The sequence below is a fragment of the Vulpes lagopus genome, chromosome 2 (assembly GCF_018345385.1).
Source record: "Vulpes lagopus strain Blue_001 chromosome 2, ASM1834538v1, whole genome shotgun sequence".
Taxonomy (NCBI): domain Eukaryota; kingdom Metazoa; phylum Chordata; class Mammalia; order Carnivora; family Canidae; genus Vulpes; species Vulpes lagopus.
In genome coordinates, this window is record NC_054825.1 from 156,384,988 (window position 1) to 156,399,692 (window position 14,705).

The window sequence follows — 14,705 nt, forward strand, 5'->3', positions numbered from 1 at the left end:
AGTGATAAGTGACAAACTAATATCTGAAAATAGAAGGATGAAAACCAAACCAAAACAGGGGAAACTGGGTGGCTCAGTGGGTAAAACATCTGACTGTTGATCTCTCCTCAGGTCTTGATCTCAAGGTCATGAGTTTAAGCCCTGTGCTGGGCTCTATGCTGAGTATGGAGCCTACTCAAAACAAAACAAAAACCGACAAGTTGAATGGATTGTAATGAAGAAATTGCAATGCTACTCCCCACTCTGGGTTTAGATAGGGTTGGGTTCTGACTCAGCAGCTTTCTTTTCAGTTGTTCTCAGTGATGTGCTAGTGAGAATTCAGTAAGTCCTCTTCCTCTGCAGCTGGGATCAAGCCCTCTCCTCTATCTCTCACTCACTCAGATACATATAATTATTTTTATCACCTCCTATGTGCCATTAGCCAACATTCTATCCACACATAGCCTGTGTCCCGTGGGTCTCCCCCAGCTGTGCTTTGGAGTCATCATTTACAATCCTGGATCCCCCAGAGAGTCCATGTGCTTGGTGCTGGGGCAGGCTGCCGCCAACCAGAACTAATGACAGTTTCTACCAAGCCCCAGCCTTCCCAGGAAACTCCTCCTATTGTGACACTTTTCATTCCATCTCCCTGCAACTTTTGGGGTCTCAGAGACAAGGGTTCTGAGCCAGATTTTGAGATGCTGGTCTGATCTTTGTGTGAATTCCTCCCTCTCGTGGTTACCTAGAGAATTGTCAATCTTGGGACTGGCAGGTGCTGTGCCTGGAAGGTAGACTATGTTCTGGGCCATGATCCTTTTCAGAATTGCACTGCACAGGCAGGTTTCTGCTGTATGTGTGTGTGTGTTTCTCAGTATAACACAGATGTCCCCAAGTTCTCTAGATTTCCATATAATAAGAGTTTATGAGCCCACCTGAGCAAAGGCTGGAAGTCCAGCCTTTTCTCAAGCCTCTGAATGTGTGCTTGTCCCACCAGTTTTCCAGAAGGCTGTCTGCATCCTTGTTCTTAACTCTTGCTCTATTTTCTGCATACAACCTCTTCTCCAGACCAAAGCTGTTCGCAATACACAGTTCCTTTTCTTGGTTTTCCAAGCATCTCAATTCTCAAGATAAGATATTGGTTCCAACAATAAAGAAAACATTAGTACAGACTTCGGGATAATACTGGGGGTACTTATCATAAGAAAAAACCCAAGTATCACATAAGGATGACACTGGTCAATGCCTGCTCAGTAAGGAAGCTGGCTGGCTCAGCTCCTGGCCTGCATACCTACATGGTGCCAAAGATCTCTTTTTTTTCTTTTCTTTTCTATTTCTTGATCTGCACACTGTCTCCAGACCTTTGTTCACCATGAAGAAGCCTCTCCTACTCTTTTTTTTTTTTTAAGGTTGAAGCGAAATTTATGGAACATAAAATTAGCCATTTTAAAGTATGTCAAGTTGTGACATACTGATCCCGGGGTCGTGGGATCAAATCCCACATTGGGTTCTCTGCACTGAGCCTGCTTCTCCCTCTGCCTATGTCTCTACCTCTCTCTGTGTGTCTGTTCAGGGGCAGTTCAGGGGCACCTGAGTGGCTCAGTTCAGGGGCACCTGAGTAGCTTAGTCGGTTGAGTGCCCAACTCTTGATTTTGGCTCAGGTCATGATCTGAGGGTCCTGGGATCCAGCCCCTATCTGGTTCTGAGCTCAATAGTGAGTCTGTTTGTCCCTCTCCCTCTGCCCCCACCCCCGCTTATGTGCTCTCTCTCTCTAAAATAAAGAAATACATCTTTTAAAAAATGAAGTATAGGATTCAGTGGCATGTAGTACATTCACAACTTTGTGCAACCATCACCTCTACCTAGCTCCACATCGTTTTTACTACAGCAAAGGAGACTGGGTCCCCATCAAGCTATCACTCCCTAACAGTAACCACTCACTTCTCTGTCCTCCAGCACCTCACAACCAGCATTCTATTGTCTATCTCTACAAATCTGACTACTCTAGGGCAGCCTGGGTGGCTCAGCGATTTAGTGCCACCTTCAGCCCAGGGCATGATCCTGGAGACCTGGGATTGAGTCCCGCATCAGGCTCCCTGCATGGAGTCTGCTTCTCCCTCTGCCAGTGTCTCTGCCTCTCTCTCTCTCTCTCTGTTTCTCATGAATAAATAAATAAAATCTTTTTTAAAAATTTGACGACTCTAGGAATCTCATAAGGTAGAATTATGTAGTGGTGTATATATGTGTATGTGTGTGTATATGGCTTATTTCACTTAGCACAATGTTTTCAAGTTTAATCCATGTTATAACAAATTGCAGAATTTTCTTTTTTAAAGAAAACTAGGGATCCCTGGGTGGCTCAGTTGTTTGGCGCCTGCCTTAGGCCCAGGGCGTGAACCTGGAGTCCCAGGATCGAGTCCCACATAGGACTCCCTGCATGGAGCCTGCTTCTCCTTCTGCCTGTGTCTCTGCCTCTGTGTGTGTGTGTGTGCGCGCGCATATGTGTCTCATGAATAAATAAATAAAATCTTAAAAAAAACTAAATAGCATTCTATTGTATTTATATATCACATTTGTTTATTTGTGCATCGTGTGACAGGTGTTTGGGCTCTTTCTACCTTTTGAATGTCATTAATAGCTCTCATGAACATTTGTCGTAGTTTTTTTTTTATTCATGACAGACACACAGAGAGAGGTAGAGTCATAGGCAGAGGGAGAAGCAGGCTCAGTGCAGAGAACCCAATGTGGGATTTGATTCCGCGACCCCAGGATCACAACCTGAGCCAAAGGCAGATGCTCAACCACTGAGCCACTCAGGTGCCCTACCATGAACAGTTGTATACAAGGTTTTTCTTAAATTCCATTTTCAGTTCTTCTAGATATATACCAAGGACTATAATTGCTGGTTCATAATTCTGTTTAACTTTCTTTTTTTAAAAAGATTTTTTTTTATTTATTCATAAGAGACATAGAGAGAGAGGCAGAGACACAGGCAGAGGGAGAAGCAGGCTCCATGCAGGGAGCCCAATGCAGGACTTGATCCTGGGTCTCCAGGATCACACCCTGGGCTGAAGGTGGCACTAAGCCACTGAGCCACTGGGGCTGTCCTCTGTTTAACTTTCTGAGATACCTCTGAACTGTTTTCCACACTGGCTACACCATTTTACATTTCCACCAGCAATGCAGGAGGGTTCCAATTTCTCCACGCTCTCTCCAATACTTTTTTTCTGTTTCTCTTATTTCTGTTGTAGTTGTGTGAAAACAGATAAAGAAAGCCTTGATTAAGAGCAGAGTTGGGGGATCCCTGGGTGGTACAGCGGTTTGGCGCCTGCCTTTGGCTCGGGGCGCGATCCTGGAGACCGGGGATCGAATCCCACGTCGGGCTCCCGGTACATGGAGCCTTCTCCCTCTGCCTGTGTCTCTGCCTCTCTCTCTCTCTCTCTGTGTGACTATCATAAATAAATTTAATATATATATATATATATATATTTTTTTTTTTTTTTTAAAGAGCAGAGTTGGGAAGCCCTGGATGGGGACTGTCATGTGCGCACCAGTCACTGCTGCCTGCATAACCAACGGCAAGAAAGAAGATAATTCTTATCTTTTTTTAAAAAGATTTTATTTATTTATTCATGAGAGATACAGAGAGGAGAGAGAGAGAGACAGAGAGGTAGAGACATGCACAAACACTCAACAATCATATGAAAGGTAATTACAAATTCCTTGTAAAGGTCAAGGAATTAATGATTTCTCTTTTTTTAAGATTTTATTTATTCATGAGAGGCACAGAGAGAGAGAGAGAGAGAGGCAGAGAGACACAGGCAGAGGGAGAAGCAGGCTCCATGCTGGGAACCCAACGTGGGACTTGATCCTGGAACTCCAGGATCACACCCTTGGCTGAAGGCGGCACTAAACTGCTGAGCCACTGGGCTGCCCAAATTAATTTCTTTGAAGTCTTCCAGCACAATAGATAACACCTAAGGAGTGACCTAGTGGAGTCACTGGATCATCATGCCAAAACCACTGACTCCCTGAGACTCCTGGTTCTGGGGCATAAGTGACTTATGGAGAACACCTAAACACTTATTTTTGTTCCTGGATGTCTGAGAGGACACATGCACCAGACCTCAACCCTCAAGGAAAACCCCCAGACACCAAGCAAAGATGAGACTCACTTTTCTTTCCTTTCTGAGTCTCTGGGACCCTCTGTGTATATCTGCTCCCTCTAGGTCTTCCATAAACTCTGCTCTCACATTCTCTCAACTCACATTTGATTTACATCTTGCACAAAGCCAAGCACCCTCTTGGCGGGTCCTGTGGGACCCCCTCTGGGTCTGTGGACCCAGCCTGCATCAATTTGATACATGTATATATTGCAAAATGATGACCACAATCAGGTTAGTTAACACTTCTATCACTTCACATAATTACCATTGTTTTTTGTGTGGTGAAACATTTAAGATTCACTCTTAGCAACTTTCAAGTATATAATACAGTATTGCTAACTGTGATCACTATCTCTACAGTACATCTCCAGAATTTAGTCATCTCATAACTTGTATTGTGTACCTTTTTTCAAAATAAAGATTTTATTTATTTATTTGACAGAGAGATAAGAGAGAGAGAGAGAGAGAACAAGCAGGGGGGATGGTAGGTAGAAGGAGTGAGAGAAGCAGACTCCTTGTCAAGCAGAGAGCTTGATACAGGGCTCCATCCCAGGACCCTGGGATCCTGACCTGAACTGAAGGCAGATGCTTAACTAACTGAGCCACCCAGGTGCCCTAGTTTGTACCTCTTGACCAATCTCCCCACTTCCTGTACCACCCATACAATCTGGCTGCCCCTGGAAACCACCATTCTCTGTGAGAGTTCTTTACATAATCCACATAGTAGACCTAGGATTCCCTCTAAAGGAGATCCTGGATCCTGGTGTCCTCCCTGGGAGTCTAGACTCTGAAGTGTTCTGACAAGGCCTAGTTAAAGAAGAAAAACTTCCCTTCATTCACAATATTCTAGAACAAAAGAGAATATTGGTAGCCTAGTCTCTTTTTTCCCTCCTTTTCCATTAAAGACCTGGTTGTCTTGACATTTTGTGAGAGTGGCTGGAACTGCAGTAGAACAAACCATCCTTGCTAGCTAGATGGTTAAGTTTCCAACCTGGATAATGTACCTGGTTACTGGGGAAACACAGCTAACTCCAAATACAGTTCAGAGTATGTTAAATTATCTTGTTACAGTCTTTGTTACCTGAAATAGTGGTGAATTTTCAGAGCTGAGACCCAGGCCAACCTGCTGAGTCAGAGCCCCAGGACATTGGCACTTGCCCCAACTTTGCATTGCCCAACACTCACAGAAGCAGGGGAACTGCTCTTTCTGATGCTGCAATCAGTCCCAAATGTAAATACAGAATTCTGCAGAATATATATATATATATATATATATATATATATATATATTTTATGCAGATTACCTGATGTCATTCTCAAATAAACTGCTTATTGATTTCATGGTTTCTGAGGAAGTAAAACCTTCTGAGTTATAGACTGTAAGCTGGTTCTAAGCAGAACAGTTCTGCCCATATAACATTGCAGTTATGACCTTCAGTTATGTAAACATTTTTTCAAGCAAGATGAGTTACTTTTTTACAAGGAATTCTAATTGCTTTCTCAAATAAAGAAATGACAGTGTTAAAGTTTTGATGGCAAATAATTAATATTATTAATCCCATAAAATGAAAATAACATCTTTAGCTTGTTCCTGGGGGCAATTCATTGCTGGAAATCATAAATCAAAGTGATGTAACTACAATAAACATCCAAGTTTGATTTTAAAGATTATGACTGTATATCATAATTCAAACAATAAATATGTTAAGTAACTATTTTTATAGAGAATAAAGAAGTATTTTTCTAAAAATTAATCATACAAAGAAAAGCACTTCCTTTGGTGCAAAGTTATAACATAGGCCAGTGGTTCTCAAAGTGTGTGGTCTAAGGAACCCAAAGGGTTTCTCAGGGGACATGAGGTCAGACTATTCTCAGAATAATACTAAGAGTATTTGTCTAATTTACTCTTCTCTAAGTGTACAATTTAATTTTTCTGAGACATGCAAAACCCAAAAGAGTGCAAAACCAAGAGATTATGCAAATGCAAATGTGCATAAGCAAATGTGAGAATCCAATGTTATTTATTAAGGCAGACATTAAAGAAATTTGCAAAATTCTAAGACAATGCCAATTTTCTCACTACATTTTTTAGTTTTGGGAATATTGTAATGAAGTCCAAGCTTTTTCTACTTGCCACGCAGCACACCAGTAACTCCAGAGGTAAGCTGTTGGGGCAAGGAAAGAGACTGTATTTGGAAAGGTAGCAAACCAAGAGGATGGCAGACTATTGTCCCAAAAAACCATCTCCCTGAGCATAAGATTTGAGCCGGGGTGGGGTGGGGGTGGAGTGGGTCAAAGGGTGAGTGATGTCTGCAGACATCTGAGGAAAGGCACAGTCATTTCTATGCTATGCCTAAGGGATAGGTTTTGGGTTAGGCTTCCCGCAAGGTGCCCGATGTTGGACTCAATCCCGGATCCTGGGATCATGTCTTGAGCTGAAGGCAGATGCCCAACCGCTGAGCCACCCAGGTGTCCCTAGTGTTGTGGTATCTTAGGATGGTTTGCATCTGCACTTCCCTGATGGCTGATGATCATGTGCTCTAAGAAAAAGTGTCTGCTCAAGTCTCTTGCATATCTTTTACTTAACTCTTCATGGTCCAATGTTGAGTTTTGAGAGGTTTTTACATACTCTGGATACTGGTTTCTGTCAGATAAGGGATTTGCAAATATTTCCCTTATTCTGTGGCTTGTCTTTTTACTCTCTTAACAGAATATTTTGCAGAGCAAAGGTTTTTAATTTTATGAAGTTCTATATATCAATTATTGAATGGATCAGACTTTTCACATCATATTCAAGGACTTCTTGCCTAAACTCAGGTAATGAAGATTTTCTTCTGTAGGTTCTTTTAAAAATGTTGTTATTGGGATCCCTGAGTGGCGCAGCAGTTTGGCGCCTGCCTTTGGCCCAGGGCCCGATCCTGGAGACCCGGGATCGAATCCCACGTTGGGCTCCCAGTGAATGGAGCCTGCTTCTCCCTCTGCCTGTGTCTCTGCCTCTCTCTCTCTGTATGACTATCATAAATAAATTAAAAAAATAAAAATGTTGTTATTTTACTTCTTACATTTACTTTTATGGTAAATTTTTAGTTAATTTTCATATAAAGTGAGGTTTTGGTCAAAGTTCATTTGTGTTCCATCATGACCAGTGTTGCAACACTGTTTTTACAAGGGCAAGTTCTCTCTCTCTCTCTCTCTCTCTCTCTTTTTTTTTTTTTTTTTGAGGGGGTTTTCGACTTTTTTTAAGAGTTATATATTTTTGTTTTGGAGGGGAGGGGCAAAAGGAAAGAGAGTCTCAAGCAGACTCGTGCTGATTGCAGAACCCAATGCAAGGCTGGATCCCACGGCCTTGAGATCATGAATGGAAACCAAGAGTCAGACGCCTAACCACCTGTGCCCAAGTGCCTCTATCTTTCTTCATTGAAAAACTAACAGACTGTCTAGTTATATTTCTTCCCAAACCACAAACTGAACAGTAACTGAGTCTGTAACTAACATATACAGAGTTAAGCAATAAAAATACGGAAACAGGTCCTTAGATCCAATTAAGTTACCCTGCTACCTACAGACTGATCAATACCAGTGGTACTCCTTGACCGTAGGAAGCTGGAAGACAACCTAAAAACCCCACTCAAAACATTTACCTCAAGTAGCCTCTTTCCAGTTTCCGACTTATGAATAAAGACAGTGTGTTGTTAATTCAATTTCAGAAAACTTTTTGCAAAATGTTTTATTTACAATGCCAACTTTTAAAAGGTCATTAAACTAAAGTTAGCTAGACCATAAACTAGGCAGAAATCACGTTAGAAAGAGAGGGGAAACCCCAAATACCATCTTCTATAAATAACCCATAGTTCAGTTTTATTCAGAGTAAAGAGGAAACTTTCGATCCTACTGGAAGAAATTCAGCCATAAGTTTGGAAATTGCACTCAAACTACACATGCAAGGAGAACAATATTTTGCTCAAACAACTGATTTGCTGCTGCATTTGTCTACTTTCTAATATTAACAATTATAAACAGAGCAGTGCAACCAGTAATCAAACAATCCTTGCAGTATTACAGTGTTGGCTTCACACCGTGGGTTCTCTTTGCATGCCTGGGCTTCCTCTTTTTCAGTAAAGTCATTCTTGATACTGAAGGTCTTGTGAATCTCCTCAGGAGTTTTCCCCTTGATCATATTGGCAGCAGTCTTACATGTAACGTCATGTCAACTTTTAATGTCTAAGTAGTTCGCAGCCAGAACAAGTTTAAAAAATGTTCCTTGGTCAACTTTCAGGAATTTTTGGTCCCAAATGGGGATATCATCTGATTGCTTCTCTTTGCTCTCATCTCCTCAGGAGGAGGAGGGTCATCCTGTGGTGGGTGCACCACAGAACAATCTTTTTATAATATTGCTGTGTTAAGATTTGGTAGAGGAACTGGGTATTATCTCTTCCCTCATCAATTCCCAAATATTCCAAAATGGTCTTGATAATTATAGATTGTTTGGCAATTTCAACATCAATCTCAAATATCTTTCCATCAGAACTCTGAAACTTAATTGAGGGCATGGTGTGCTCAGTCTCACAGAGGCTGTGGGCCAGAGGCTGAGGCACAGGCAGCCTCAGCAACAAGAAGAGAAAGATAGAGAACAAGACCACTGAGCAAATTCTCTTTGAATTGTTTTTTGCACATTTGCCAATGGTCAATTTGTTATCAACCTACATCTATCAGAATGGCTACTATCAAAAACCCACAAAATAGGGCAGCCAGGGTGGCTCAGCGGTTTAGCACCCCCTTCAGCCCAGGGCTTGATCCTGGAGACCTGGGATCAAGTTCCACATCAGGCTCCCAGCATGGAGCCTGCTTCTCCCTCTGCCTGTGTCTCTGCCTCTCTCTGTGTGTCTCTCATGAATAAATAAATAAATAATTTATTTATTAACACAAAATAATAAAAAGGTTAAGCACAAAATCCCAGAAGATAAAAAAGTGTTGGTGAGGATGTGGGAACACTGTAAACCACCTTTTTGGAGGTTATGAAAACTGGCGCAGCCATTGTGGACTGATTCTATTTTTCATAAAAAATTAAAAATAGAATCACCACATGATCTAGCAATTCCACATCTGGGTATATAACCAAAATAATTAAAATCAGGGTATACAAGAGGTATTTGTGCACTCATTTAAAATGTATTTATTTATTTATTTTTAAGTTTTTATTTATTTATTCATGAGAGAGAGAGAGAGAGAGAGAGAGAGAGGCAGAGACACAGGCAGAGGGAAAAGCAGGCTCCATGCAGGGAGCCTGATGTGGCTCCATCCCGGTTCTCCAGGATCTGGCCCTGGGCTGAAGGTGGCACTAAACCGCTGAGCCACCTGGGCTGCCCCAAATTTTAATTTAAATCCAATTTAGTTAACATGTAGTGTATTATTAGTTTCAGGGGTAGAATTCAGTGATTCATCAGCTGCATGTAACACCTAGCCCTCATCCCATTGTGTACCTTCCTTAATGTCCATCACCCAGTTACCCCATCCCCCTACCCTTCTCCCCTCCAGCAACCCTCAGTTTGTTTCCTATGATTAAGAGTCTCTGGGATCCCTGGGTGGCGCAGCCGTTTGGTGCCTGCCTTTGGCCCGGGGCGCGATCCTGGAAACCCGGGATCGAATCCCACATCAGGCTCCCGGTGCATGGAGCCTGCTTCTCCCTCCGCCTGTGTCTCTGCCTCTCTCTCTCTGTGACTATCATAAATAAAAAAAAATTAAAAAAAAAAGAATCTCTTACGGTTTCTCTCCCTCACTGTTTTTATCTTATTTTATTTTTCCTTCCCTTCCACTATGTTCATCTGTTTTGTTTCTTAAATTCCACGTGAGTGAAATCCTATGGTATTTGTCTTTCTCCAACTAACTTATTTCACTTAGCATAGTACCCTCTAGTTCCATCCATGTCATTGCAAATGGCAAGATTTCATTCTTTTTAGTGTCTGAGTAATTATATATATAAAATTGGTATATATGGTATATATATGGTATTTATATATGTGTCTGAGTAATTATATATATATAATTGGTATATATGGTATATATATGGTATATATATGGTATATATGGTATATATATGGTATATATATAAAGTGGTATATGATATATATATATATATATATATATATATATATATATATATACCACTCTTTATCCATTTGTTGATGGACATCTGGGCTCTTTCCATAGTTTGGCTATTGTGGACATAGCTGCTAAAAACATTGGGGTGCAGATGCCCCTTTGAATCATTAGGTTTGTATCCTTTGGCTAAATACCTAGTAGTGCAATTGCCAAGTCATAGGGTAGCTCTATTTTTAACTTTTTGAGGAACCTCCACAGTGGCTGCACCAGCTTGCATTCCCACTCACAGTACAAAAAGGTTCCCTTTTCTCCACACCCTCACCAACATCTGTTGTTTCCTCAGATGTGCATTTTAGCCATACTGACTGGTATGAGGTAGTATCTCATTGTAATCACACAATTCTTTAAATGTGGCAAGAAGGAAATGAAATGAAATTTCTCATTTAACCTTAGTAAAAACATATCCTTTCTCTGGGAAGATAGCATTGTGTGGTGGTGCACACAATTTGAAGGGGGTGGGTGCTGATAATAGGGGGAGGAAGGGAATAAAGTGACCCAGATCAGCAGAGCTCACTCTTTAGATGAGACAGGAAAATGCAATTTTCCATCTAATCTTTCTCATACCCAGTGCTACTAAAGGCTCATAATTTTCTTGAATGTAATGAGAAAAAAAAAAAGGTGGTGGACTATGACATGAGTATTGTAGTTCCCTTCAACTGTGCTGTCCAGCAAGGCACTGGAAGCAACCATAATATAGGGAGACAACTGCATTCTTTTTTCTCGTTTAGTGGACATCTCCTTTGCCTCATATTTTTCAACTTAAAAAGATTTTTATTTTTATATCTGTCAGGTAGCCATTGAGCATTCATATATATATGTATATTATATATATAATTACACATACATAATCCTATAAAGCAGTAAAACATTTGTACAAGTTCCTCTCACCAGGGTTTTATCTTTTCTCAACTGCTTTCTTAGTCCTTACCTGATAAGATAATGTTAAAATATATCATTATTTTATTCTAATGGTGCATTATGATATTGGTGTTTTCCTTGCATGAATTAGCATTTTATTTGTGCCCTCCTTCACTTTGGTCAGTGCTTCCTTTGTGAGGCACATTTAAAAATTTGTCAGCAAGTTATTTCAGACAAGTATATCTGTATCTGTGCGTGTGTGCATAAGACTGAACCATGGTTTGTTTTTATGTGCTCCTACAAGCAGGTGTGAGTCAGGGGATGTACTCTGTTCTTGCACATTTAGACCTTCTCAGATACCTTTATAATTAATTTCATGAAAAATTTTTTTGTGCATCGATGTGTGTGTGTGTGTGTGTGTGTGCGTGTGTGTGGACACCAGTGAATACATCCTTATAGGAAATCAAAGGAGGTATGAAATAGTGTGAAATACATCCTCTATTCACATTTTATGAACACTTATTTTATACCAATTTTTTACCTATTTCTTTTACACATCATACACTCTACACTCAAACCCAATATTCAGATTTTAAAAGTCTTAGAATTAAAAATGTATTATTGCTTAAACACTTGAATAATAGAACTGAAATGCTTGTTCTTTGATGTCTATATAACTATGCTTCTTCAGTACTAAGCAGCTGGATGAAAAGGGTCATCAGACTCACCTTAGAGCTGCCAATATATTGGTTCCAGTGTCACTGATCCTTCAAGAAAGCTTTCAGAAACACAATTAGCCTAATGTTGATGGATGTCTGAGATTTATATAATATCAAAATATACTTTTATTAAAACAAATCCAATCACAAGATAGCATTGCCCACGATCAGTTGTTTCCCATTTCCAGGTAGTACACAGCCTGTTTCAGGCAAAGATACCAAAGCTGCAGCAACAGACAAAGGAAATGAGGCCCGAGTGTTTCTGAGAGTGTTGGTTCCTCCCCCCAAAGTGGGGCCTTCACTGACGGAACCAAAGGGCTTCCTCATTTCTGGGCACTTAGTCTCCTAGCTGGCTTTTTCTCATTGTGTATGCAAGAGAACTTAGATATGTTTAAAGAACTGCACATGGCCATCTGAGACCCTGGTTATTATCCTGTAATGTTTCCCACACAGGTTGCATGGGCAAGTATCAGCTCTCATCTAGTTCACCTGGAGCCTGCCAGAGTTTCCTGTGGTATCTTAACTTTTGTGCAGAATTATATATAGCTTTGATTTTGTTTTTTTCCATAAAGTGGTACAAGTCATCTGATGAAGGATGTTACAGAGTTTACTTCCTGTTTCTAATATGTGCAAGACTGTAGGACTTTCATCTGAAGGGAACCAGGAAGGTTTTCTCTTTCATTTTCTCATCTTTATGTTTGGAAGGCTCTTTTTTTAGTGGTTGACATATTGATTTTTTTTAAAAAAGACATTATTTTTCTGTAATCTCTACACCAACGTGGGGCTTGAACTTACTACCTCAAGATCAAGAGTCACATGTTCTTACCAACCACATTGAGCCAGCCAGGCTCCCTTTGATTGATTGATACCTATTAATTGAACCAGACATGCAGCATGTGTCAGGACAGAAAATGAGCCCACACTTTGAGGTTCAGTGGAGTTATTTGGACCTTGATAAATGTTGAAGAAAGCATAGCTTCCCTGGGAGCCCAGGGAGTAGGAACCACACACATGAAAAGTTGACAATTTCCTTTACCAGTATTCATTTTACTGATGATTTATTTAAAGTGCTATTCAATGGCAAACGTCATTCTAGTATTGGGATATAGCAAGAACGTTCTAGGATATGGAGGTAGCTAACACACCCCTGACATGGACTCAATGTTCAGTTGGATGCAGAGATAGGCAAGCAAGCAAAGAGATATAAAGCATGGCACTGAGATGCCTGGCTGGCTCAGTCAGTGGATCTTGATCTCAGGATTGTGAGTTTGAACTCCATGTTGGGTATAGAGATGACATAAAAAATAAAATATTTAAAAAATAATAAATGGATGAACAAATAAAGCATGACATCGAAGGTAGGTGCTTGCTTCAGGGAAAAACTCAAACCAGATTGTGTCCAACCTGTGACATATTTTTGATTGCCCTCCCTTTCACTACTTTGCCCAGATGACATCCTCCACAAGGGATGGTCCCACCCGAGTAGGAGTGGGCTTCCTTCATTGTAAGACCTGTGTTTCCCCTTGTTCTGCAAGGAGAGGAGAGCTGTGAAAGCATCAGTTAGGTGGATCAGCATAAACCTAGGCAATAACCATTCCTGAACCCGGTAGCCAAAGATCTGCCTCCTTTAGGACCCAATGTTATAAAAAAAAAAAAAAAGCCTGTATGGTCATTGGCTTGGATGAAGGATGGAGGCTGGAATATAATTATGAAGAACAAAGTAGGGGGAAAACCAGAAGACAAAAGAGAGAAGGATAGATTTCACCATCTGTAGACTTCGAAGGGATCTGGTGTCCTTTCCTAAGAGAGCCCACCCTCTGTAAGATGTTTCCTATCTCTCCTCGCTTGTTGTCTGAACCCAGCAAGCACATGCCTCCAACACCTCTCAGCAGTCGTGATTTCTAGCATCTTCAATCTGTTCTATCATGTGACTAGAGCATCGTGTATGTAACCATTCTGCTGCTGTTTGACAACATTGAGTGGAATTCTGACTTTTGTTCGTCTTGGGGTGTGTGTATATATATTGCCGTGCAGCTATCTGATCCTTGGGCTGTGTCATCCTAACACTGAAATGGCTTGAAACAACATCATTTCTGGTGCTGGCGTTGGGTGGCTAGTTGGGTTCTCCCGGTCGACCCTGGGCTCACTCATGTAGTGACTTTCCACTGGAGGGTCAGCTGAGTTTGAAGGTCCAGCTTGGCCACATTCCCGTGTCTGGCAGTGGGTCCCAGCTGAGCACTGGCTGCTTCTCTTCTCCTCCATGTCTTTCCAGGTGGGAGCCAGACCTCAGGGCCACCCTCTGGGGAAGCTCCTAGGGAGCAAGCTGCCAAATGGGGGAGCCCTGGGGCTGCCTGTTGTGGGAGTGGGGGTGGGTTGGGGGTTGGGGTCCCTTGGTCCCCTGAGCTGCCTGGCCCACTCTCACCCAGCCCCTACCTGCTAGAGCATGGAAGATGCCTTCCACATGCTGGTGGGAGAGATGCAGCAGCACAAGGTGCATAAGCTGAGCCCGCCCAGCGAGGGTGGCCCAGGCTGTGTGAGCTGCAATTCTTGCTGTCCTGACATCCCCTCCAGGGCCACGCTGATAGCCCCGCTGGCCCTCTGTGCCCCAGGAGCACAGGCACCCGCTGAGGAAGGGAGGAAGCGCCCCCGGAGCCTGGCCAGCCCGGGCCCCCTGGGCAGAGGAGCACAGACCTCCCAGGGTGCTTTGCACAGACCATCGTGACCTGAGGCCACCAGCTCCCCAGCTGTCACTCTCTCTCAGCCCCGTCCTGGCCCACAGGGCACAGGCTGAGTTGCAGTAAAGTTTGTACTGGTCCTGACCCACGGG

General features: G+C 42.0%; 1 pseudogene; it reads right to left on the reverse strand.

Annotated features, from left to right (window-relative positions):
• Window positions 1-7,712: 7,712 nt before the first annotated feature.
• Window positions 7,713-8,692, reverse strand: LOC121478561 (annotated as a pseudogene).
• Between the last annotated feature and the right edge of the window lie 6,013 nt (window positions 8,693-14,705).